The sequence below is a fragment of the Branchiostoma lanceolatum genome, chromosome 8 (genome assembly GCF_035083965.1).
Source record: "Branchiostoma lanceolatum isolate klBraLanc5 chromosome 8, klBraLanc5.hap2, whole genome shotgun sequence".
Classification (NCBI taxonomy): Eukaryota; Metazoa; Chordata; class Leptocardii; order Amphioxiformes; family Branchiostomatidae; genus Branchiostoma; species Branchiostoma lanceolatum.
The window spans coordinates 7,469,938-7,493,863 of NC_089729.1; the positions used below are offsets into that span (position 1 = coordinate 7,469,938).

At 44.5% G+C, this 23,926-nt stretch overlaps 1 protein-coding gene across 13 annotated transcripts in view; it reads right to left on the reverse strand.

Annotated features, from left to right (window-relative positions):
* The window catches only part of LOC136440393 (trinucleotide repeat-containing gene 18 protein-like), a 70,047-nt gene that overhangs the window by 44,757 nt on the left and 1,364 nt on the right, over positions 1-23,926 (reverse strand). For 10 of the 13 annotated variants that reach the window (XM_066436426.1, XM_066436419.1, XM_066436416.1 and 7 more), the window contains exon 1: positions 3,457-3,594. The exons of 1 other annotated variant lie outside the window; for it this stretch is intronic. The gene's annotated coding sequence lies outside the window, so the exon portion shown is untranslated. Of the gene's footprint in view, positions 1-3,456; positions 3,596-20,431; positions 20,709-23,926 lie in introns of those variants that run through there. 2 more of the 13 variants (XM_066436414.1, XM_066436425.1) reach the window with 2 other exon arrangements.

Consider the following 23,926-nt stretch of genomic DNA (forward strand, 5'->3'; position numbering starts at 1 on the left):
ATGCAAATTTCTGTTCGTCGCTTGTGTAAAAGACGAACATTTTCTAATGCACTGCGTAATGCTTACACTCCGTTGCGCTGTAGTCTGAATGCGTGCATCATTTTTGGGCATAAGTTCTTTTTTTTCTATTGTACACATTAATAAGTTGACGCTAAAATAAGATGCAGGGAAACGGTGGAAGATGTTCATATAAGTTATAGCAGTGTCGGCCCGGCGGAACTGTGACACGCACTACACAGACTTGCACAGAGATACACATCCAGCGAACACCCCTATGTGACCAATTTTTGCCCACGCTCGACAAGGCGGCTCCGCGCCACGGTTGTCGGGCGGGCATGGCGGGCGGGCCGCCCGCACCCTAACAGACGTATCGCTGATAATGGCCAAAATCAATATATCCGTAATTTCGCTAAAACACTTCAATCTAAACGTTTATAACAATGGCAATGATACTCTTTTACCTAGTTACGTTTTGGTAGGGCCGGTAAAACTGTTTAAATCGCACATCGCTACACGAGTGCAGAAAGAAATCCCCAACTGTACCCCCATTGAATTACAACGGCGCTCTCCTGAATGGGTTTCATCAAAGACAAGCGAAGAAAATTCTCGTTACGTTCTGTCACTGTCAGAAAGAATATTCCTCTTTCTGACACCGATGTACTTATAGCTTCAGTGCGAAGAAAATTACAGAAACGTTGGGCGTCAATTGTGAATAGCTACAAAGGCACAAGAGACGTGTAGGTGCAACTCAATGACAAGATATAAAATTCAATCAGATGTACATCATGGAAGAACTTGACAAAAGGAACAATTTCATATGTTTGGTATATCCCCGGTCGTCACAAGGTCCACTTTGAACTGTACAAAAAGGAACGGATATTTTTCTCCGGTTTATTTCTGCAGCAAATCACCGCAGACTGTGTGGGCAGTAACAAAAAACGATAATAAAATCTAAGCCGTCCGTCTGGTTTGGCAACGTCATTCATCAATAAACTATCTAACGTTAAATCTCTATTCAAGACGAACGGACAAAATATAAAATGTCGTCGTGAAAATCGTAAAGGACGACATATTCTTTCTTGAAGTTTCTTTGCTCTTTCTTTGAAAAATGAGCGACTTTCTGGACATACTTCTGTGGCTGACATCAGGAAATGTGAGAGTTCCTAAGAAATGTGAGAGTTTCTAGAATCGCCCCCACGATTTCACCGGCGAAAACGTGCAATCTTTCTCAATTAAACTAAATGTACATTGTATACAAAAACGTAACTGCCAAATACAGTCTTGCAAACGGATAAATAAACAAAACTAACCATGTCGCGACAATGGAGAGCAGGGGACACAAATCTAGCAGCTCCATTCACAAGAGAAGAAATAAGAACTATCTTACTGTGTTTATTTGGAAATTTTCGTTGTTGCGGATGTGAACGATAGAAAGTGCAGCGTAAGAACTTATGATTGAAATTACGAGGAAGTCGAGACTGCCCCCCTCCCCCCAAAAGCGGTTGAAAACAGGGCGGAACTGTGTGACATAGAGCTGAAGGTGATGCTTGACAGATACGGGCTGGTCCGTCCGGCCATAAATAGTCGTTAGGCTGGTGTAAACTTCTATCAATAACCAGCACACCTAAATCAGCGACATCTCTTTTCCTTATACTACCTCTAGATCAAACTACCCTTGCAAAAACTGGAACAGAAAGGCTTGTTTGTGGTTCTGTGTCCGAAATCCTCGTGCCCCAGCCACCCGCCGTGATCGCTGAGCGCCCATAGGGCCGCGGACATAACAGACGTGAGAGCATGTCGCATTCAAATTCAAACCTGGTGCCACGTACAGCCTATCGCGTTTGCTTCAGCTATCTTGCATTCAAAACAACTTTTACGGCAAAGAATTCTAACCGCCTCTAACGGGAAGGTTCGTGGCCGACGCCACCACGTAAATAACAGGGCGATGCCTGGCAAATAGCGTGTATTTTGCTTAGTTACAAAAACACGTTTGACTGATGTACATACAAGATTCGACCAGACTACGGTCTAACCGTATACGAAAAGTGGTACACACACCACGATCCCTCCATCGGACACACCTACATTCACACCTGAGATTGTTGTGCAAATCTGATCAACAACATTCAATGAAGATGGGTTCCTTCGTCTTTCAACAAGATTCCCAAATCTGCATGCGAGCAAACGGAGCGTATGAATGACACAGGCACACCAAGTAACATAATCACACAAAACGCAGTGCCGCCATTTGTAGGCAAACGATCCTACTGATTAAGAACAACCGTGAGACAATGTGCTTACATAGCTACTTACCTTCGATAAAAACACGCCCTAACGTTCACTATCGAAACATACTTTACTCTACAGATTGTGGATTTTACACAAATGCTGTCAAAAACCAGACGGCCCTTCCCCACGGCCCCGACACAACAATGACCTACACACGGCCGCGCTATCCAAGGAGAAAACAACATTCCACCTTCGATAACTACGAAAACCGTACCCCAAATTGCGCGATTCCTGCCAAAAACAATTTTTCCATATAGTCTGGCCTCTACTCTGTATGGTATTCCTTGCATGTCTACTTACAGAGGCGCGGAAAATTGTTTTGGAACACAAAAATTAGGTCCGGAGGCTAGAACAGGATACTGGCGATGGTAGTGGACCGAGATGACAAACAGGGCTCGATCAATTAGAGCCAAATTTATGCATGAGATACTGGCCCCTGGATACCTTACAACGGTGACCTTACTTTGAAAAAATCTATGTATTACGTGACACCGAATCGTGCTAAGTTTGGGAATCATACATGTTATCCTGGCGGCTGTGGACCAAAGACACGGAACGAAAAACAGGCGGGTCATACCACCATAACAGTGTCACTCAGTAAAATGGAGCCACGCCATTAGCGATCGTTTGTGGGTGGACTAACAAAACGGCGACCGAAAACACCAAAATTGGTCTATTTTGCCGACAAGACTGACCTCAACGCCTTTCTATCGGTATTCATGGCAAGAGAAAATCAGTGGCAACTAGACAAACGGTAAAGCTTGTTTGGGAAAATCCGCAAATAGCTGTATTAACGTGGAAACGGGGGATTTTGAGAGCGGCCACATGCAACTCGACACTTGGGAAGGCTGAGAGCGCGGGTCACTCTCGCCTTCTCCACGGGACGAAAATCAATTTCGTGCGAGAAGTCGCGGAGGAAAGACCCTAAAGATAATTTTCCTGGATGCCCAGTAGCACACCCGACACTCTGAGTCAGAATTTCAAACTGATGAGAAAACCATACTTTTGTTCTACCCTATTTTGTGCTTGCGGAAACGGCGGTGGAGAGGGGCATTACTAAACTAACAGAGAACGCCTGTCGACAAAACCGGCGCTAAATCCGGCCGTCTTTCACACATCTTCACCGTCAACTCACCAAGACAACTCCAAAAATAGTTTCGCACTTACTTTGATCCATAGAATTCCAAAGAACGGACAACAGACGAGAGCAATCCACGGAAACTGTGCCTGTAGCGCGGTGTAAGTCCGAGCGCGCAGGGCCGTACGTCCGCGGTACTGTTGATTGCCTGGCTGTCTGCCTGGGCTACGCGGTCTGGCGCGGGGAACACACATTCTTGACGGGCCAGACTGATTCTATTAGCGCGTTGACGTCACCGCCGAAAACAATGTGGCTGCCTCATGAATATTGCAAAGCTCGTCTAAAATCGATAAAGTTTTCGCTCCACGCCTTTTGTTTACACTGTAGAACCAATACAATTAGAGTGTTCCAGTGATAATATCAATGTCGTTGTACTGCTTCGAGGCGAACAAAGTTTGACTTTTACCCATGCGTGCGGTAATGATGTACTAGTAATCTATTTTACCATTAATCTAGGTAACTTATGATTGTACCAAGGAGGTTGTACAGACAATCGCCAGACTTGCCAGTCAGATGTTGAACGTGATCACTTGTGTGAGGAGCTGTAACTGAGTAACCGATTGCAAGTTAGTTGGGTGCAAAGTTCGTGAAGTAAACTTTCTGTGGTAAGAGCATTATAACCACAACCAACAAAATATACAGGAAAGCCCAACACGCATTCTTGTTAGTATATGCCCGTGTCGATCAGCGCAGAGTAAACACGTCCGTGATTGGCGGGCTGCCAGCCCTTATCAACATGCCAGTGCTGCATTCAGGCCACCTGGACGGTTTCAAGGCGCCCCGTTTTTTCAACAATACGTGCGACGGTTATGTCGGCCACGCCAGCCGTCCCGTAAAACGGATTGCCAGAGCAAGAAGATTCTAGTACGTGCGACATCTCTGCGCTGCCAGAACTATCGAAAACATCGGTTGAGAAAACGTATCCGCACAAATTGGAACCGTTTGTCCGGTCATGTGCTCATTTCGAGACTGGGCAAGAGGGCACCTTTGGACACAGACCGGTTGGAATGATTGATTGACCCCGAGGGCACAGGGCGCCCTGAAACCGGAACACCGTCGGGGTCTTTAATCACATGTCACTTGCGTCCTCAATTTCACAACTCCCCGCACGGCGGAACCGTGGCCCAGGCACGGCCCGGGACCCGGATGGAGGGCCGGGCGGTCACACGGTGGGTGCGCCGGGCAGGGGGAGGGGTCACCGCGTCATTATGTACAAATAATAACCCCATGATCACACCGGCTGAATTAACAACCACTTATCAAACTGCTTCATATACAGCACGTCAGTTCAAATGCCTTTCCACGATGTTGTAAGTTTTCTGTGTGAAAGTTCTATAAATATTTCAGCGGTCACCTTCAGGAGAATAGAATCAATCTCCAGAAAGACGGATTGCTGCTGCGTTCCCCGACACGCAATATCCAATATCCTAACATACACGGCCATACACAGTTGTAGGTGTTTGTGATTCTGGGGAACCTACAACATCTGTTATGGCGCAAGGCACAGTATTACGACTACCTTGTTAATATTCACCCAAGATAGTCACCGTCGCCAACCGCCATACTCCCTGCCAGTCAGTCAAAAAGACTACATACATACACAAACAAATAGGAACCCACAGTGGAAAACTTGAACTGTTGTTATGAAACATGAGATGCCGTGAGCTATTTTCTACGTTGTGTTATAACTTATTGCTTACTCTTATAAGTTCTGTAAAAAGTTCTGTCGCCCCTTAAAAAGACATGTAAGTCAATATTGCACCTATTCACAGGTGATGTATTGTGAGGGTGTGTCTACTTCCTGATTATAATCCGACGTCCTTTTGCTTTAATAATCGTAGCAGGCTAGTTACACATGGTGTCACGTATTCTTTCACACAGGCCTACAGCAACACCAACCAGAAATCTACCTAAGGATTTTTCTTCTGTCATCTGTATAAAGCAAGGTGGTTTACAATCAAACCATCCGCAGTGCCGAATGCCAGAACAACTGCTGGACTTTGACCGCATTTTCGGTCAACTGGAAATTTTGTATCTTATTATCGCTTACAGAGCGATCTTTGTGTTAAGATACCAGTGTCCAGTTTAGCTCTTTTCAAGATAGTATCGTTACCGACTGCTCTGGTCCAGAGTTTCTCACGAAATGCTTGGTAAACTTTCCCCTGCTCGCCAGCACAGTCATGTCCGGCGGCGTGGTATCGGTCTCCACAGTCAGCACATTGTATCCGTTACAGGCGGTTGCTGAGAGTCAAATCGACAATGGCACAAACTAAAGACAAATTGCGTTGTTTTCTTTCCGCTCCGTTGCTTACATGTTTGCCACGTTGCTGGCTTTAGTTGGAATTGGAAAACTGTTATCAGTCCAAGCAACATACAGACGGAACATGTCGGCAGTAGATCCTGTAGATCTAGGAATAAGCTAAGCCTAAGGAACAAATAGAACTGCTGTTATGGACGACAAAAACTTCCGACCAGTCCGCCAAAAGTGGATTAAAGAACATATATATTTCAAAATAAATCACGTTTGTGGACATTATTTTCTTCTGACAGAGAATGGCGTTTCTTTACAAATGGTAGGTCGATGTAGCCGTCTCACAGTTCGGTGTGGTGGGGGCACATTCAGGGGAACATTCACTGTTTGCGTTTCTTTTCTTTTCTCTTATAATCTCATTGCGTTACCAGTGTAGAAGAGTGTACACACTCTCCCACGAGCTGGGAGTTGCGCTCTACAGAGGCTGAGATACTGACCCGCCTACACCAGAACATACAGCACAGGTAACGCGCGCGTAAATAGATTGTAGCGGGGAAGCCGATTTCCTGATCATGACGGCGATAAACCGTGATAATTACCGGACAATTTACGACCCAAAGCCCGGACCAGGCCGTTTCGGATGAAACGGACTACTCTGAAGATATTTGAGATGAGGCGAGAAGCACAGAGAGACTAACAGTGGAGAGAGAAGGTGCGCTTCGACGGCCACGATGGACCCAGCAATTGGAGAGTGCCTCTCTACATGCAGTGGAAAGGAAGATCAGTGTACTCAGCTCTAGCCAGTGCCTAGCACGGTGTCTGACTCCCATTTCCGTGTAAAAGCCGCAGGAGAAAGCGTCTGTCGCTTAATTCTTCACAGGTGAACAGTACAAAGACCACCAGTACAGAGGGAAAGCGAAAGCCGCAACGCCCTTTTCAGTTGTACGTAGTACACCTAGCGAAAGCCTGCTAATCTACTATGGCGTTGCTGTGTCTACAGGCCTAGAACATTGCATGCAGCATCTGGGTTTCTCTATACGCAGTTCCTTTATGAGTATGTCTAGCATACAGCTATACAGATGCTACACAGATCAGTATGTAGACTCTAGACGCCGTCCTTATATGTCTGTGCGATATGGAAAAGTCATGCCATCCGTTTTCTATTCTTGAATCTTGATCGTACTAGCCTTTGTAGGCTACTTTCCATATTGGAAATAACGTGTTCCATCTGTACAGGTTGAACGATAAAATGATAACAGTAACGCACATATAGGTCACTATGTTGGGGAACTTGGGGGGGGGGTAACTATTCCACCAATATGAGAAATAGAAAGCAAAGAAGAAAGACGTATAGGAATGTATGCAAAAACGCCAAGCCGTAATGTCACGTTCAGTGGTTTTGCATTTGCGTTAAAATACATGATAAACAACAAACCTGGTCTCCAGGACTTGCCTGTATGTTCCAAACAAGGATATCGTAACTCATGAGGAAGCACTGCACGAAGTCTTCCTCTTTCGCTACAACGTAACGTCACAACGCATGATCTAATGGCTGGTTGGTTAACCGGTTGTATCTAGCGATGCAGTAGAATTAAATGATTGTGACTCAAATGGTGATCCCATTGCCCCATGCATCACGCATCGATGGGCATCTTGTAATTTCAAGTGGGGTATATTTTGTGTGCTTGCTGAGATTTCAAAACTTACAGAAAAGTATATGTTCTGCCATCGCCATGGCTTCATATTTCCGAGGCCAAAGCCAACAGTGGGATATGCCACATGGATTTAGACATGATCTAGACGATGATTTTTGGTATCAAATTTTGGATGTCAAACAGTTATAGTTTTTTTCATAATTGTTCCAGATTTTTGTTTAACTATTCCAGATACCAAGCTGGAAACGAAGCTGTAAATGACGATATGATTTCTGATGTGTCGGTTTGGGGAGACACAGAAGAAGTTTAGGTGATACTATGGAAACCAGTCGAACGTAAATCCAATATGGAAAAATGCACTCGAATCATGTCACGAGTCTGTGTGGTCTAACGTAACAAGGTACTTCTTTCTTTAAACAGCACACGTAGTAACCTAGCAATAGATCATATAGCAATTCCTTTGTATAGTTGATGATGCAAAACAGTAAAAGAGACTGGCCAAATGACGAGGTAAAAGTTATCTCTCTGTACTGAGTCAGCTGTTGTTCCCCAATAAGATCCACTGTCAGGCGAAATCAGAGCCGAAAACAGCAAGTGTTTTTCAGACAAGATCAGAACTGTATATTTACGACGTCTCGTGTTTGTGTTTATGTGTGATGAGATTATCCACGTAAACAGGGTCGCTCGGCGCCGGAATGACCCACTGACAGGGCCTTCTCTACCAGACGTGTACACTGCATGATTGTCTATCATTAGCAGGTCTAATGAACCATACAGTAACGTCGAATGGCTTTTTTAAAAGCAAATTTGTGAGGAATACCACACCGTGAAGGTGCTGTCGTCGCCGAGCTCCCTCCACCAGTAGTACCTGCGCGCGCCGGCCCTGTCTGTGCTTTCTCTGCTCAGTTCAGACGGATAGTTCGGGACATAATCTATATCATCGCGCCAGCCTGGCGTGCATGATTGATGCAGCCCTGAGAGCAGCCCTCATGGCTTTATCCCAGCTAAATTAGAGCGCTGCGAAATCAGAAAACCCTCCGCTCTCCCCGCCTCGTTTGTACGCTGTTTCGGCTACCGCTCGTATGTGTGCTCATGTCTCGGGCGCCAGGATTTCTGGAGAGTCGCTAGCATTTTGTACTTCCGCCCCACCCGTAACCACGACATGTGTAGGCATTACATGATTGATGAGTGGCTGGGGGTAATGCCCTTCCCCGCCCGGTAATCCGCCAGGTGGCCGCAGATATCGACGCCAGGCCTGTCCCACGTCCGTACGAACTTGCCGAGCCCTTCACCTCGAGTTAGCGCCGTACAAGTCGCCTAGAAAACTTGTCTTTGCCCCCCCCCCTCATTTCTCAGCAATGCCGGCGCGGTTACGAGCTTGGTGTACGGACCATCTCCAAGTGAAGAAAATCAATCACATCCATTGTGTTGGTAGCGACGGGCCGCACCTATCTACGTGATCTGGAGGGCCTTTCCAGACACGTTCTATTGATAAACCCACAGGCAATAAATCACAGTCTTGGCATCCCGTCAACCCCCGCCCGTCTTCGTACGTTCAGGTGGTTTGGACCAATTCCTCGGCCTTCGCGTACGACGGCGCGAGATAAAGAGCGCGGCTCCGGTTGGAGGCTGGCGGGGGAGAATGCGAGTGATCCCGAGAATGCGTCAGTCCGTGTTTCGACAATCGCCACGAGGTGTCAGTCTGTATGTTTCTTTCCACGAACCGTACAAGGTCCCGATTATCATAACGCAGCTGTACACCAGAAGTGTAAAAAGAAACATATCTGCAATATATTCTGGAATACTATGATCCACGTATCCTTTTAAGTTTCGGGCAAAACACGCTGATCGGGCTGCGCGCGTTCAATATGAGAAGATTTTGGCTTAGGATGAAGCCATGTGTTTGAAGCCAGACTGAATGCCAAAGGGAGAGAACATCGGTTGAGTCCGCAAAAATCTTAAACTTTCGTACATACACATCTCATCAGATCGGCTTTAACTCAAAACCTCAGGCATCTGATACCATATCGATACGTCAGTCAGCACTGCGTACTTCACACTCCAGTGGTGAACCATATAGAAGCATTGTCGCTGTGAGAAAATAACCAACTTGTTATGCAGCGAATCTAAATTTGTGTTTATTCCAAACACAGATTCTGTGTGTAAGCAACAACATAAAATTAATTGCATGTGAAATGACATAGTTTACAAACAGCCAAATTCGGTGAACGTTTTCCTATCTAACGTCTAATCAAGCGGAGTGGATAATTAACAACACGCAATTAAAACGGTAAATGGTGATGCGAATAATGTTGCAGCTGCACAGTCGCAAAATTTTCATCATCCACTATATATGTGCATTGCTAATGTTCGCCTTGCATTCATATCAATCGCTATTTGCTAGCAGCTTGTCATCAATGGTAACCATTTATCTGTTTTTCCTTATTGGAATTCCTGGAACTAGGCTCTGCTTGCCAAACACACAAAGCAGTCAAACATCTGACATGGATAACCGGCTCCATGCGACATCAAGTTATTTGGAATAATAGGTCTAAGTAAGGGCACCTCCATGGTCTAAGACAGCAGGATGGGGGTTTCCAAGTGCTGGGTACCTGGGTGGTCGATTCGCCGTGATCTTCATTATATTCTGCGCCTGCTCCATACACGACTGTGTGCGCCTGACTTGTCGATAATCTGTCCAGGTCCTGTTTAATAACATGCCCAGGAGCGAGCAAAGTTTGGCGGCTTTGTCTGAACGTGCGACTGATTTTAGAACTAATCACGAGCAGGAAAGGCTGGGAGGCACCGAAAATGTCAACGGTATAGAAGAACACACGTACACACGGGTGCATGGTGTCCTGTTATCAAACGAATATGTAGGCATTGTAATCTGAATAGGATAGAGGATGAGAAGTACTTTGCAGTAGAATGTAGCTTACTACAACGAAGAGAGAGCTGAGCTTTACAGACTAATGCAAGATATGTTTCCCAATTTCATGCACCTAAGCTACACAGAAAAGTTCATATTTCTAATTGCTTTAGACAAACCCTTGATTATAAAGCACATCTGTACATATATTTACACCATTACTAAGAAGCGAGAAGAAGCCAGATCCACGTAATCAGTATTAAACTAGTGTTAGCTTGTCATTGTACATATGTAATTGTAAACTGTGACGTTTTCTGTTGTGACCTGTACTGAACCCAGTAAGTATATGTGTACAATAAAGGTCTTCATTCCTTCATTAAACAGTGTGCAGAACTGGGGTAAACGTCCTCCTTATTCTCACCGCCGTATGGCACAAACAGCCGAGTTAGGAACACAAAAGCGCTTCAAATTGGAAATTGCTTTTTATGTCCTTGCACGGAACGGTTAAACCCCGGAGTAGTAAAATTCCGCCCGCGTGGCTGCGCTTGGCCTAACCCTTTGGCTGACGGGTTACCATTCACACGCGAGTTGGCCTCAGCACAATGGAGGTCAAGTCTAGTACCAAGGACAGGTTGACCCTGCGGCCCGCGCCACACAGAACGCGTTCTGCGCCGTCTTTGTTCCGTCCGCTTTTTAGAAACGACTCTGATATTCCAGGCAAACCGGTGGACGACACAGTCGTGCAAGGTAGGAAGCCAACCTTCCGTCAATGTTGTTGTTGGTTTCTAGAAATGCATGAGAACAGATCCATACAGCGTAACGTTACATAGAATCATCTATCGGTTCCTACTGTCGAAAAGCGGCCCTTACGTACATGACACTAACAGAGGAGACAACAACGTAGGAATTTTCAGTGTCATTTGAAGTGTTGATGATTTTGTTGAGAATACCGTTGTCTAGGTAGCTTCTGAAACAATATAATTTACCACGGACGATACGAACTTGTAGTACTTATTAAACAAATTGGTTTGTATTTTGCCACTACTATCAGGTCTCAATCTCCATCTTCATATGGGCTTCATCCTTACGAAGAATATGCTTCAAGTAACATACTTTTAACAAAAAAAGTGTAGATATCAAAGCTGTGGAAGTCATAATATAGATGCTGTCTGACGTAGTCTACCTCAAACTGATCTCCCTTCAAAACTAGCCTATATCATCCAGCCTTGGTAGAGACCGCTGTGCAAGACCAAAGCCGCACAAGGTTGGACAGCAGGGTACTTCAGTCGTACTACGATAACTTCACGGCCGGCTGTCAAGGAGCTCTGATTACGTCTGGCTTGTCCCTTGAGTAAGACAGGTGTTTCGTTTCTACAAAGACCACCGAGAAAAAGGAAAGGGCAACGTTAACCGTGAAGAATGTCATCTGTGTGCACCTATATCTCAGGGGTATTTCCTGAACACCCACATAATGCATCACCAGACCTCTGCTTCAGTTGACGCTCTCTGCAGCGATTTGTCCCTTGCGCAGGGAGTATTGTACCGCCAAGGGACTGCTTTTTGTCACCTAAGTAAAAACACCGGTAAAAACCAAAGCTTGGTCCTTTGTCTACCCACAGAAGTATTGCGGTCTTCGCCCATCCGGACATCATGACAGTGATTATTTCTTACGTATGCCACCAACTAAACGAGATACTTCCAGACTGACGACTATTCCACACCAGTTCCAAGGATATTTTTTGGACATTGTTTACATATACAGTCTAGTCCGCCGTGCGACCTGTCTTCCTTTCTATGAACATAAAACTTTTATTCTAGCATATTTCCTTCATCGTTATACAATAAACCTTTTCTTAAGGACAACATCAACGGTTCAAACTGTTCACCCACTGCAGGTTGTACCGTTTGGTCCTTGTGTACCGCAATAGACTAAAAGCGCGTATCCCTTGGCATATAATTCATCCTTGTTTGCTTCACCAGTATGGCCTAGTCATTGCCTGTAGACCGGGGCTCAACAACATAACAAGCTTTTATCTCAATGTGTTGTGTACATAGGCGGTCAGTTCAAATGCTTATACAACATCCAGATACCAAAGGCTATTGACTGAAGAAGGGTAAAAGGTCGAAATATCAGGAGCAAGGATATGAATAGGGCAGTTGTTATGTAAATTGGTACAAATTTGTTTTTTTTATCTTACATATCAGGCAAACATCGAGCTGAAATATGAATCCATTGCTAAATACTTATCACATTTACTTTTACCTGCGTCCGGCGATATGTGCAGTGTAGAGTGCGCAAGTTTTCGTCAACAGTTGACGAATTTAGTCTAGTTTGTCTCTTGACGAGTGTTTAGGCGTTTGTGGCTAGGAACGACAGGTCAAATTGCAGAACACTTTAATTACAGCATCATGCAAGTTCCACATTCTTTTCTCTTGTATGAAAATTGAAATGTTCATTTTCTTTACTATTATGCAACTGACACGGATTCTTTTTTATCAAGACTTTCTTCATAATCAGCTGTGTCATAAGTGGATTAACTGTGTCCATTATGTGACGAAAGTGCATATTTATGTATTTGGGAAGTTGAGTTACACAAGCGTGGACACGTTGGACCGGTAACCCCATCAGACATGATAGTAGGAAACGCAGGTGTGTATATTACGGCCGACAGAAGCCTTGCATTGCCATTTGGAGAGTCATAAATGACCAAAGGGCCCTGGAAGACTTGCCCCCAACCCACTCATAACACTTAGACCGAACCCATTTGTTTCTTGCGAATGAACTACTACAAATGGCCGGCGTTGCCCTTGTAGAATTACACATGACAATACTTGGTAGGACATAACAGCGTAAGAAGTGAAAACGCATGTAAGACTGTCTAAACAATTTGTAACATTGTTTCCTTCATATGATATGCTACTCTTTCTGCAAATGAAGCAGAATAAGAGAAAACAAACTATCTGTATGGAGCATTTTCAAGCCGGCTGGGTTGATGGGTACCTGACAAGAACACGTGCTGTCCATGAGGAGTATCAACGTTCGTTGAGTCCTCTCAAAAACATGAAATAAGCTAGGAAAATATCTAATACAAATCTGAAGTACTTGTTGTTTTTGGAGTGGAATTGTCAACTACGTGCTGTGTTGCTGTTTGGTTAGGTGTCTAAAGATCTACTCGGGACAGGAATCTAGTAGTGTCGTGTGAACTTAAAAGGCCACTCAGAAAGGAGAGATTTGTTTTTTGCTGTTTTCAACCATAGAATATCTTCAGAACCATTAACGACCTTGCTGTTGACAAGTACACTCGTTGTGACGTCAACTAAACGAGCTGGAGTGGATGAAAAGGTACGTTTCGTGTGTCCCAATTTAGTATACTATCACATTGTCGGTCGTCATCAAGACTATGCAAACTTTCGACATTGTTTGCTTAACCAGCATGAATACTTAAACTTTTGCAGTGGTTAATGACTTTGTGCAAAAAGTGTATGCTCACTTGCTGTGCAGCCTGTGCCTACACATCCTACTATCATTCATTTATTTATTGGAAGTGTAACAAGACACTACACATGACTATTGCTTCATTCGAAGAGGTCTGAATTAGGGCACTGTCGGCGGAGAACACAGAAGAACGCCATTCAACAGAATAGGCAACCAGACAGAGCCGAATGTTTGGAATTCCAAAAGACATTCATTTGCCTTCAGAATTTACAAGAGATAGAAAGGCGTTCAATATTAAGGGTATCACGCAAATTTACATACCACCATATCTAAAGAGCACTGATTAGTAGACTAACTGTAAACGTAGTTCTTACAGATGTAAGTAAAACTATACTTTAGAATAGAATTGAGGAAATATGCGGATTGAACAGCGGATCCTAAATTATCGCTCTATGATAAGTGTAAATGCAATACTTTACCAAAGTTTAATTATTCAGGACCAACGGCAGATATTTGCCGATGACATCAGACATGACCAAACATACACACAACACCCGTACTCACACGGGAGACGCAGACGCTGAATGAAGCAAACGGAGTGTGTCACACCCCCAACGTGGACTTACTTCCAGTCGAGCGATCGCTTGCTCATTTCTCTGGTCCCACGGAGGAAGACAAATTAGCTCTCTTCCTTTCGTACGCACGCAAGGCGCCGGGCTGCATGCATGTTTGATCGGATAAGAGGGATCAGATCCGACGACGATTGCTTTGTTGTTCCTCCTGCCAACTTTCGCTTGGGAGACGTTCATTAACATGTATCACTGCATCTGTACGCGGCGTCCTACAAAACCAGGTCCCCTCATTATTCAATTATCGGTGTCCGTTTGTGAAACGCGCCTTCAGTTAGATCATTATCTTAACGACGGGCCAGTCGATGACGCGGCGATGCCGAAGTCGAACCAGCTGTCCACCTTTGACCCGCGGCACGCTACCGGTAACTCCGCACCTCCACAGTCGCGCTGATGCACTCGTAACGCAGCGTGCCAAAGGTTAAACTTTGGTTCGAAAATCCTAACGTAGTGATTACTCTGTCCGATGTACGGCAGCGTGGCACGGTTTAGTAAGAAGCGGAACTTTTTTAATATCTTAGATCACAAGTATACGTAAGGCGACTAAACAAAGATGCTGAGCTCGAGACGCGGCGCTACATGCAGTTGTATACGTTTTTATATAATAGGATTCTATTAGTATGTGTTGTTGCAGTATGTATGTGTATACAATACTATATATATATATATATATTCTAATCAATAACTGTATAACACAAAGGACAAACTTTGCGGCTAATTCATATACATGTACGTACGAACTTTCTGCCCAAGTGGTTGGGTTGTACAAGGTGGTACTTTTATGTATAGATATGTACGTAATGGTAAAGTGTTTCAGCGTCACTCACCGTTTCAGCCTATCTATACAACATGATTGAGTACCAGCCAGGAAGTGCCAGCACAAAGAACTACGGTGTTAGCCGGTAAAACGTGATGGACAGAACCAGTTGTAGCTAAAAGCTCTGTTCGTCATCTACACTCGACTCGTCCCTCAGTCTAATTGAAACACCGCGAACCTTGCTCTCCTCTACCCAATGTGCCTCTTGTAAGGCTGTTCATCGTTAGGTTTACTATTCCTGAAGCGTTTAAAGCACTCTGGAGGACAGTGCCACTTGTGGTACCGAGCTGTAGATTCTCCAGTTATGCGTCAGGAAGATTTGCAGCTTTTCCATTGCAGACAAATGCTTGAAAAGCGACCATTGAACACTTTTCTTATGACTTGCCTCCACTCTTGCAATATATCGGGGTGACAATCTGCATTAGGTACCCAGAAGCACTTGGACTCAGGAGAACACGCTTGCAAAACGACGACAACGGCTTGAAAGCATGTTTTACAAGTATATCTACTTTCCTTTGACGGTTATATCTTTGCCATAGTGATACATTTCGGCATGTTTACAACTTTTTGTACGCTTCTTGGTGTATCTAAATGTCACGTATGGTACGAAGTCGCAAGACTGTTTCTGGTCTAACAGAAATGGGCTTTCTGGTCAACCAAAATTGGTTAAATATCATATGATAAACCTGATTAACACTCAGTATATCTCTAGTAAATTTCTGTAGGTTACCTGAGCAAGGCTTGATTGTTTACTCGAGCCAGCTTTCGAGAATAGGTATATTTCACTTCACTTCAGTCTGTAGTATATTCAGCATTACATTTTCCTTCTCCATATTTGCATAATGCAGTGTGCCTGAAATGAGGTGCAGCAAGATAAACGATTGTCTTTTCGATGTTTATTAACACGCATTGGGATAATAAATCATGCGCACAGACTTGAGACCTCGGCTTCGTTAGGGTTTGCGGACGAGGAGCGTGCTTACAGAAGACGCCTTTCAGCGCGGGAGTCTGTCTGTATTGTAAAGACACGTGTGTTTGAAGGACTTCATTTCGAGCCGGAAGATTCAATCGACGAGGAGGGAAAGAAGTCCACGTGATCGGCAGGTTTCCTGACGAAGCCACCTGCTTGTCGATTGTTTTCGTGCGGGTCTTTGGGGGGGGGGGAGGCGGAGGCAGCCTTTCTTCAATAACTGTTTGCAAAAAATCCTGGCATCACGTGTCCTGGTAGATCTAGCATTGATCCATTCGGAAGAAGGCAAGGACATCAAAAGAATACACATCAGATGTGTGTCAGAACTTTGCAAAAAAACACTGAAGTGCATGAGAGACGAATAAACTGGCCACAATAGATTCTTCTGACCCCGCCCCCTGTTCTTTGCTATTGATTAATCGATCACGCAAAGAGCTCGAAAAACAAACGCGAGCAATGCATAATGTAGGTCGTAAGCTTAGGCTTTGTAAGAAGATAAGAAACCTGTTTTCGTGCTGACAAAAAGCCGTGCTGCTGCATACATGCCAAAAAAACTTCTGGTCAGGAAAATGCGTCCTCCCAATATTCATTTCAGCGTCAGAACGCAATACAGCGGAAAGCCATCCGTCTGCGTGCTTCGATTTTGCTGGTATTTTCTCCGCCGGGTCCCATGCGAGAGATCCGACGCCATCTGCTGAAAGCTGGGCTCTGACAGATTCGGAACGACGCACGGCCGGATCGAAAAGCGTTGGACTGTACATCATGTACGCCGGCTTAGCGCCCGTAATCGTGTCACGGTGTCGAGTCTAGGGGGCGCGTATTCCCATGGCAACCCGCCGCAGCAGCGAACAGGTCCCGCCGCTGCGCCGCTGATGACATCCACAGCGATGCGCGTAGAAAAGCAGTGCAGAGAGACGTTAAATTCCAATAAATTTTAATTCATGGTGTACAATAGATACGGCAGTTAGACTGGTGGCGATGTAATCCCCATGGATCTGTTTTAAGCCGCTCAAAACGGCATATCTTCCGACTTGTATCGCTAGCGTTATTGGAAGGCGCCTAAGGCACATATTTAATTGAAAGACAAACTGGTAGGTTTCAGCAAATTTCTCCGATTTTTGAAGCACATATCCATCGTCAATTTAACTTCGCACATTCTTTTATATGCAAAAGTCTCGCCTGAGGATTACACCGTGTCACTGATTTCAAAATGGACAGGAATTACATTGCATTGTGCCGCCGGGTTTTAACACTCCAGTATGGGAACTAAGCCGCTGTACGTAATACTACTGTGTCTTATGTTCTAAAAGGACGTGGAAGAAATAGGAGCAGCCATAAAATACCTGCACTCCTAAACCGACATGGACGTGTACGAAATGATGAGGCTCAAACATCGACAGTTGCCATGGCATAGTGATGGTGGTTGGGTTTAAGGGGGGGGGGGGTCTAACTTGTGTGACCTAACGAACGAACATCCTTGAATTTCGCCGTCGCAAACTGTACATTGGCAGCACACGTCCCAATGGTTGACTTGGATGGGTGGATCTACTTCAGCCGGGTGGCAGGTTGTATGAAGGAAGACGGCACACACGCAAAGATGTCATTACCGCAACGCCAGCATTATTAGAGTCCTAATGGCTGCTCCATAAGGAGCAACACAAGGCACATCCATGGGAAACAGCAAGCATGTAGAGCCCGATCCTATCCCGTAAGAATAACAAAACAAAACAGGAGGGGAGGCATCTAAAACAATAACACAACTACCAAAACACTTCTCAAGCACAAGGTAAACAAAGTAGTGATAGATAGCCGCGCCATTCTATGGTGAGCTCCGCCCTCTGTGTGTGCCGTGCGGCCCAGCGGCGGCAGCATATGGGACCTTTCCGTCCCCTATTCAACACTGAAATCAGTGAAACGGGAGACATACTAGCACATATTCTCTGTACAAACAAGGAGATTGCTAACCAATTGCTGTGCGCGCAAATTTTCATTACATATTGACCGATGGTATGACACCTGAATATATTAGGAAATCCCACATTTTTGTGGTAAACTTTCGTCAAGTCACCCCATGCATTCTTCATTGTACCCACATATTTCATAAACTGCAGACAAAAGTTGTTGAAAAGGTTTTATATTTGCAACTGGGTCAACCTTCCTGATTGCGGGAAAGTGGTTTTTATTTTCACTATCATGAATATTTCATCTGTAGGTTGCGTTTAATCTTGAAATCCGGTCTCAAATATGCATTGAGTGCAAATCTGGAATGCTGTTTGTAGCGTTCCACGTTGATTGCGTAGGTTTTTTCAGATTAAAATTTCAGCAATAAGTGCTGTATATAATCATGGCAAAATACTTTCTACTCCGGGCAACCTAGCTTCCTAGATCTACAAGTCTGTTGAATGCAACAGCGACTGAAATGCACTTCCAAGTGGTTCGTTTTTCCATACTGTATTATCTAAGATGGAACTGTAAGTACTAATAGTTCACTATGAGACAAGTGCTATAAATAGCAACAAAAGGACCTGTCGCTTTTGCAGGTGTTGCACGGTGCTGAACAACGCAATTAAAACTCTTCGTATCCAGCCTGGGTACGCGCATGCTCCTTATGTCTGAACCCCTCCTTCAACTGACTCGCTGACAACCCACAGGTGTTCTTGGATTCATCAGAATCTCGTACAAAAGAGTAATGATAGCGTAATTATACGACACGACGTAACGGTGTGTGAGCTTGAAATGAATCGACACTGCCAGCTTGCCCTCTCCCTTTATTGATCTTTAATGAACTAACTTACTAATGGTCTCCTGTCTCTGAAGTAACCGGGTGGGGTAGTTTATACATCTACACGGACATCTCTACTATCAACAGTACAATGGTAACTTACATATTACACTACTTGCTTTGGAACATCAACGCAAAGGGCGATATCAAGGAAAGCAGCTTGGGCAGCACGAGGGTGCAACCGAATTCTGTGTCACCGTGGTTAAGCGGTGGGTAGGCATTCACATATCACCAACAGTAAAGGCGTGGATTTTCGAGCAATACAGGTGCATAACTACCTAGCCACCTCTACCTGCTTTTGCCAGGAAATCAGTGGTGCCCCGAAATCGTCTGTAAAGCCTTGTCTTCTCCGACGTCATTTCAGTGAGAGGAATCAGACACAGGACTGTGAACTGTTCTATTTCTCTCCCTGGTCATAGGATAGAAATATTGATGACGAGGACGGAACCTTAATATGCATAGGCCAGAGCGAGGATAGTGGGGCTGTGAGTTCACATGTTTGGGAGAGGATAATCTCCTGAACTTCCGCCTACACGCAGTGAGAACAAAACGGGCCTTTTGTTGGCGGACACACCTACCCTTTAGTCCGCTGCAGCCTTGACTTGGAAATCGTGCGTAGCAAACTATGGGCAACAACCCACGGTCAGCTGTTGATATGACGGAACATTTCATTCAGTACACACCTTCCCCAGAATATTGCCTGGAAAATAATCTCTATTTCAACCATCCCAACCCTATATCACTTATGATCCTTAGTTTACAGCGACGTTGACGTGTAATTCTATATAGGAATCGAGGCCACTATTACAAGGATTGTTTACGAAGAATTGCAGACACACAAAACCAAGCCATAACATTCCACTGAAGCGCTGTAAATTTTCCAAACATACTTGACTATATATCATACTTGTGATCCAGGTAGACAACACTGTTCCTCTTCACATTACCAAAAAGTAGGTCTTAATTCAAACTCGCGGGGTTATTTCAAAGATTTTTCTTACGTACCCTCAATTCTAGTGAGTGATATATGTTTTCCTCTGTCGATGTAGAATGCAGAAGAAGAATGGAAAATTCAGAGTTGGTCACTGTCAGTTGTTATCACTGTGACACGGCAGCGCCAGATTTCATGAAGCTATATAATTACCTTATTTGAATTCAGCTTTCAGGGTAGTCAGTAGTATATCAGACATACTATGCATAACCTGCAAATCTGTGTTCTGAGTCTCAGTATTATGGAACTAGCACCATAGATTTCCTCTCATGATCAACTTTCACTTGACTACATGCCTCAGTTTCTAGTACGCTATTTCTTACTAGCAGTAAATGATGATAGAACTTCAATGTGCTAGAGTTTTGCCCTGGTCTCTATGATAGACAATTTCTTAGAAATGCCTGCACTTGCGGGCAACTGCGACGAACGCCATGCGCCAAGGCAGTACCGTAGTTGTCTGCCCCGTAGACTGAGTCAGCTGACTGAGTAGAGTAGACAACATCTATATATGTTCGAGCTCAATCCATACTAGCCCTGCACCCAGAAGCAGTCTGTGATGGCAAACTCTTCATGACAAGCAATATTCCTTTGCCAATGTCCTTACCTGCACAAAGCCGATCCTACTACCCTAGATCCTGTGCGGATATCCCGCGAAATGGCCGCCTCCACAAGTCACCTGCCACCGTCCACTTGTGCCCGGACCTGTCGGAGACTGGTTCGGCCCGTGATCCTGATTTACCCCGTCCGAGTATGCGAACTGACACACGTCCGCCCTTAAGTACAGTGTGCTGCGGATAGCGCCGATCAACGTTTACCTGGCTGATCCTCTACCAAAGCTCTTAATCACGGCAGAACCAGCCTCCTAGATCCACTACCTCGACCTCACGACCCCAAAAGTCGGACCGAACTCTGACCTTCTCCGATATCAATGTATCTGACGATATGCAAAGTCCACACATACAGTGTTGTAAGACTGACACTAGTTCTAGCGGTACTGTTCGAACATGGCCGTTCTCCGGACAACCCGCCCGAGACTGACTGACCATTGCTGCAGTGGATGGAAGCTATGTAGGTCATGTCTGATGAATAAATACTCCCGTGGTTATACTACTACAGTAGTATATGATATAGCGAATACTATGGTGTCATGTGTTCGTCACATGAATTATAGCTCTTGGAAGAGATGGTCACAACAATACGTCAGTCTCGTTCTACCCGAAACACACATCGGGTAAAGGAGAGAGACACAACATACAAGCTCAACAACTCAGCTTCATGAGCAGAAATGGCACAACAATCACAGATAAGGCATTTGCATACAATGCATCCACTCCCATACATACGTTTGCACCAGTATGACAATGTGGAGTCTACTCCGAATTCGAAGTCTCCAGAATGTCCAGGCAGCTATATCTTGTGCACCTGCGATTGGTACCTGTAAAACCTACATATACAGTTTTCTTGTCGCTGCTTATAGCGTCGGCATCGCAGCTGCAATATAGGCTCCCTACACCCATGTACCATTTCAAGGGGTTCAGGGGATAATGACACTAAACAATAAAACTAACATGCACGAAGCAAGGACAGGCAACACATATGAACTGCACGCAGGTTTTCTCTTGAGTTTTCTTTAGATATCATTTTCACTTGCTTTTGAGCCGAGTAACTGGACCATGCATGCCCTAACAGCTCAGTTGTCGCAAGGAACAGAAAGAAGTCCATGCACAATGTCATCAATAATCTCCTCCAAAATATACCGACTAGTCGGACTGCCGCTGGGACCTCAAAGAAACATTAGCTTTGACCGTTCTATTTCTATTCCCAATATGACCGAGTGAGCTTGTCAACAAAGGTGTCATGTCTATTCTAGGACAGAAAATTAACTTCAGTTTTCCATTCTCTTTCCGACTAAGTGGCTTTAGTTTCACTTATCAAACTTAAAGTATGTTTGATGTTTAGAATTAGACTTCCCTATCTTGCACCGGTTTCTGAGGTCATCTAAAATGCTGAATCGCGACGAAACAAAAATGCTTAGCAGTTAAGTAGCACTCCCTTAAACCTTGTCGCATAACTACTGTATCTGGGTGAGATTCCAGGAAAAACACCAAGGCCAGCCATACTTCACAATCATTTTGAACGCCTAGTGTTCACTGGGTCGGAAGGCGTAGGCTCTATTTCCTGACCGTGACCATGATAACTTTAACGCAAGGTCACATTTGAAAAGAACGGCCCAACGCATAAACTACGAGCATTATACATTAGACACGACTACGTATGAAGTTTGGTTTTCTGTACAAAACATTATCATTACTGGCGGTTGCCTAAACTACAGGCAGCTACTATTTATTCCATGTTCATGCACACGATCTTATTGTTAGAAACGGTTTACTGTCATTGTCCTGATATACACGGACATTCCAAACACTCCTTCGTTCATAATATACAGAGGAAAGATCTTGCGAATTGGAGTGTCCGTCACAGCGTACGTAGCGATAGTCCACACACATATCTGACTCTGGGCCAGGCTCTGAGCATAGAAAACGCTGACCGAATACAGCAGTACCACTCCCGATACGACCTCTGTGGGTAAATTTCCCAACTTCTCGAAGGTCCACACAGCACCCGAAATCCTATTGCAAATGGCGGCTCCCTTCGCAATAATGTCTGGACATTCCTTGTCACTACCGTGTTTTGTACGCACGATTTGGAGCGAAGTTGTCAACAGTACAGTGTAAGGGCGTACAACCGAAGCCGGGAATCTACAGTTCACCTCAGCTGTTTCCCCATTGTACGGTGGGTGCAGAGCAAAACCCTTTACGTTAGGGCCGTTTTACGAAAAACAACACGGGAGGGCATTGCAGCGTGACAGCATGCACCTTTAAATGGTCCCAATGTAAATTTTCTCTTGTTCTTGTTGTCGTCTTCCTGTAATGTTTCCATTGAAAATTTCGTATACTATACTAAAGTGTACTGTGTTCATGATATACAGCAGCGTTGAACTTCCATGCGTTCTTACAAAAGTTTCAAGTTAAAAACATGGGCTTAATTATACAGTAATTATAAGGATCTGAAGTTTAGTTGAGTACTTCGCGAATTCAGTGACATTATTGTTAGAGACGCAATATGTCTACATTCTGTATTCATCAAAATGAGAGATAGTAAAGCCTGTAAATGTGATAAATATAACCAGCTGTAAATTCTGCTTCCTTTAGTTACTTACATAAAAGAGACCTCAAATATTGTATGCAAGAAAAAAAAATATTACCAAAACAAATGGCAAAGAAATTGTCTGAATGGGTGTCCCTCCAGCTTCGGACAGATAACAAGTGGTGGCAGTTAATACAGTGTGCTACCAGTTGAAAACTGCAAAAAACTTACCTGCTAGTACGTACATGAGAATTCCTCCTTTGCCGGCAAACCGACAAACAGCAGTACGAATCTACCTTGTCTCATAGCCAACGCCTACAACGAGTACAGTACAAATTTGCGAAGGTTATCCCAGTAACTCTAAATGTAGTGCGTTGCAAAGGGTCGGTGTCATTCGGCGAACGTTCGGGCATATTCTTCCCGAAATGTCCACCCTACTGTAGGCCAGTATAGCACGCTATTTCATGTACACTGATCCGAAGGCAGCCCGAGTGTAGAAAGCATAGGACACTGTTGACCGTAACGCGCCGTTCTAAAGTCGGTGCACACACGCCCAGTCGCCCGAAGAACTCTACCACGTAACCCGATGAAGCCCGATGAGTCAACGTCGCCGCAGCGGGCATGGAAAGCGAACGATATGCTAGTAACGATATGCACAGCACCCAGCGACCCCCAAGCCGCACGCTTACCAATGTTTAAAACTTACCCCTCTAACAACGCTCTTCTCGTTGTCATGTCACAGTTACAATTTCTCCTGCAATAACCATAAACTATGCACCTACTTACATAGAATATAGTTGCTTTTTTTGTCATTTTCTCAACTCAGCCATGCCTCATTGTACCTACCCACACTAACCTTGGTTGTTCTAAAACCCTGTTGTATACCGAAAACCCTATTTAGTGTTGTATACTGCAATTGACCATGCCGTATATCTATACCATAAGGAGCAAA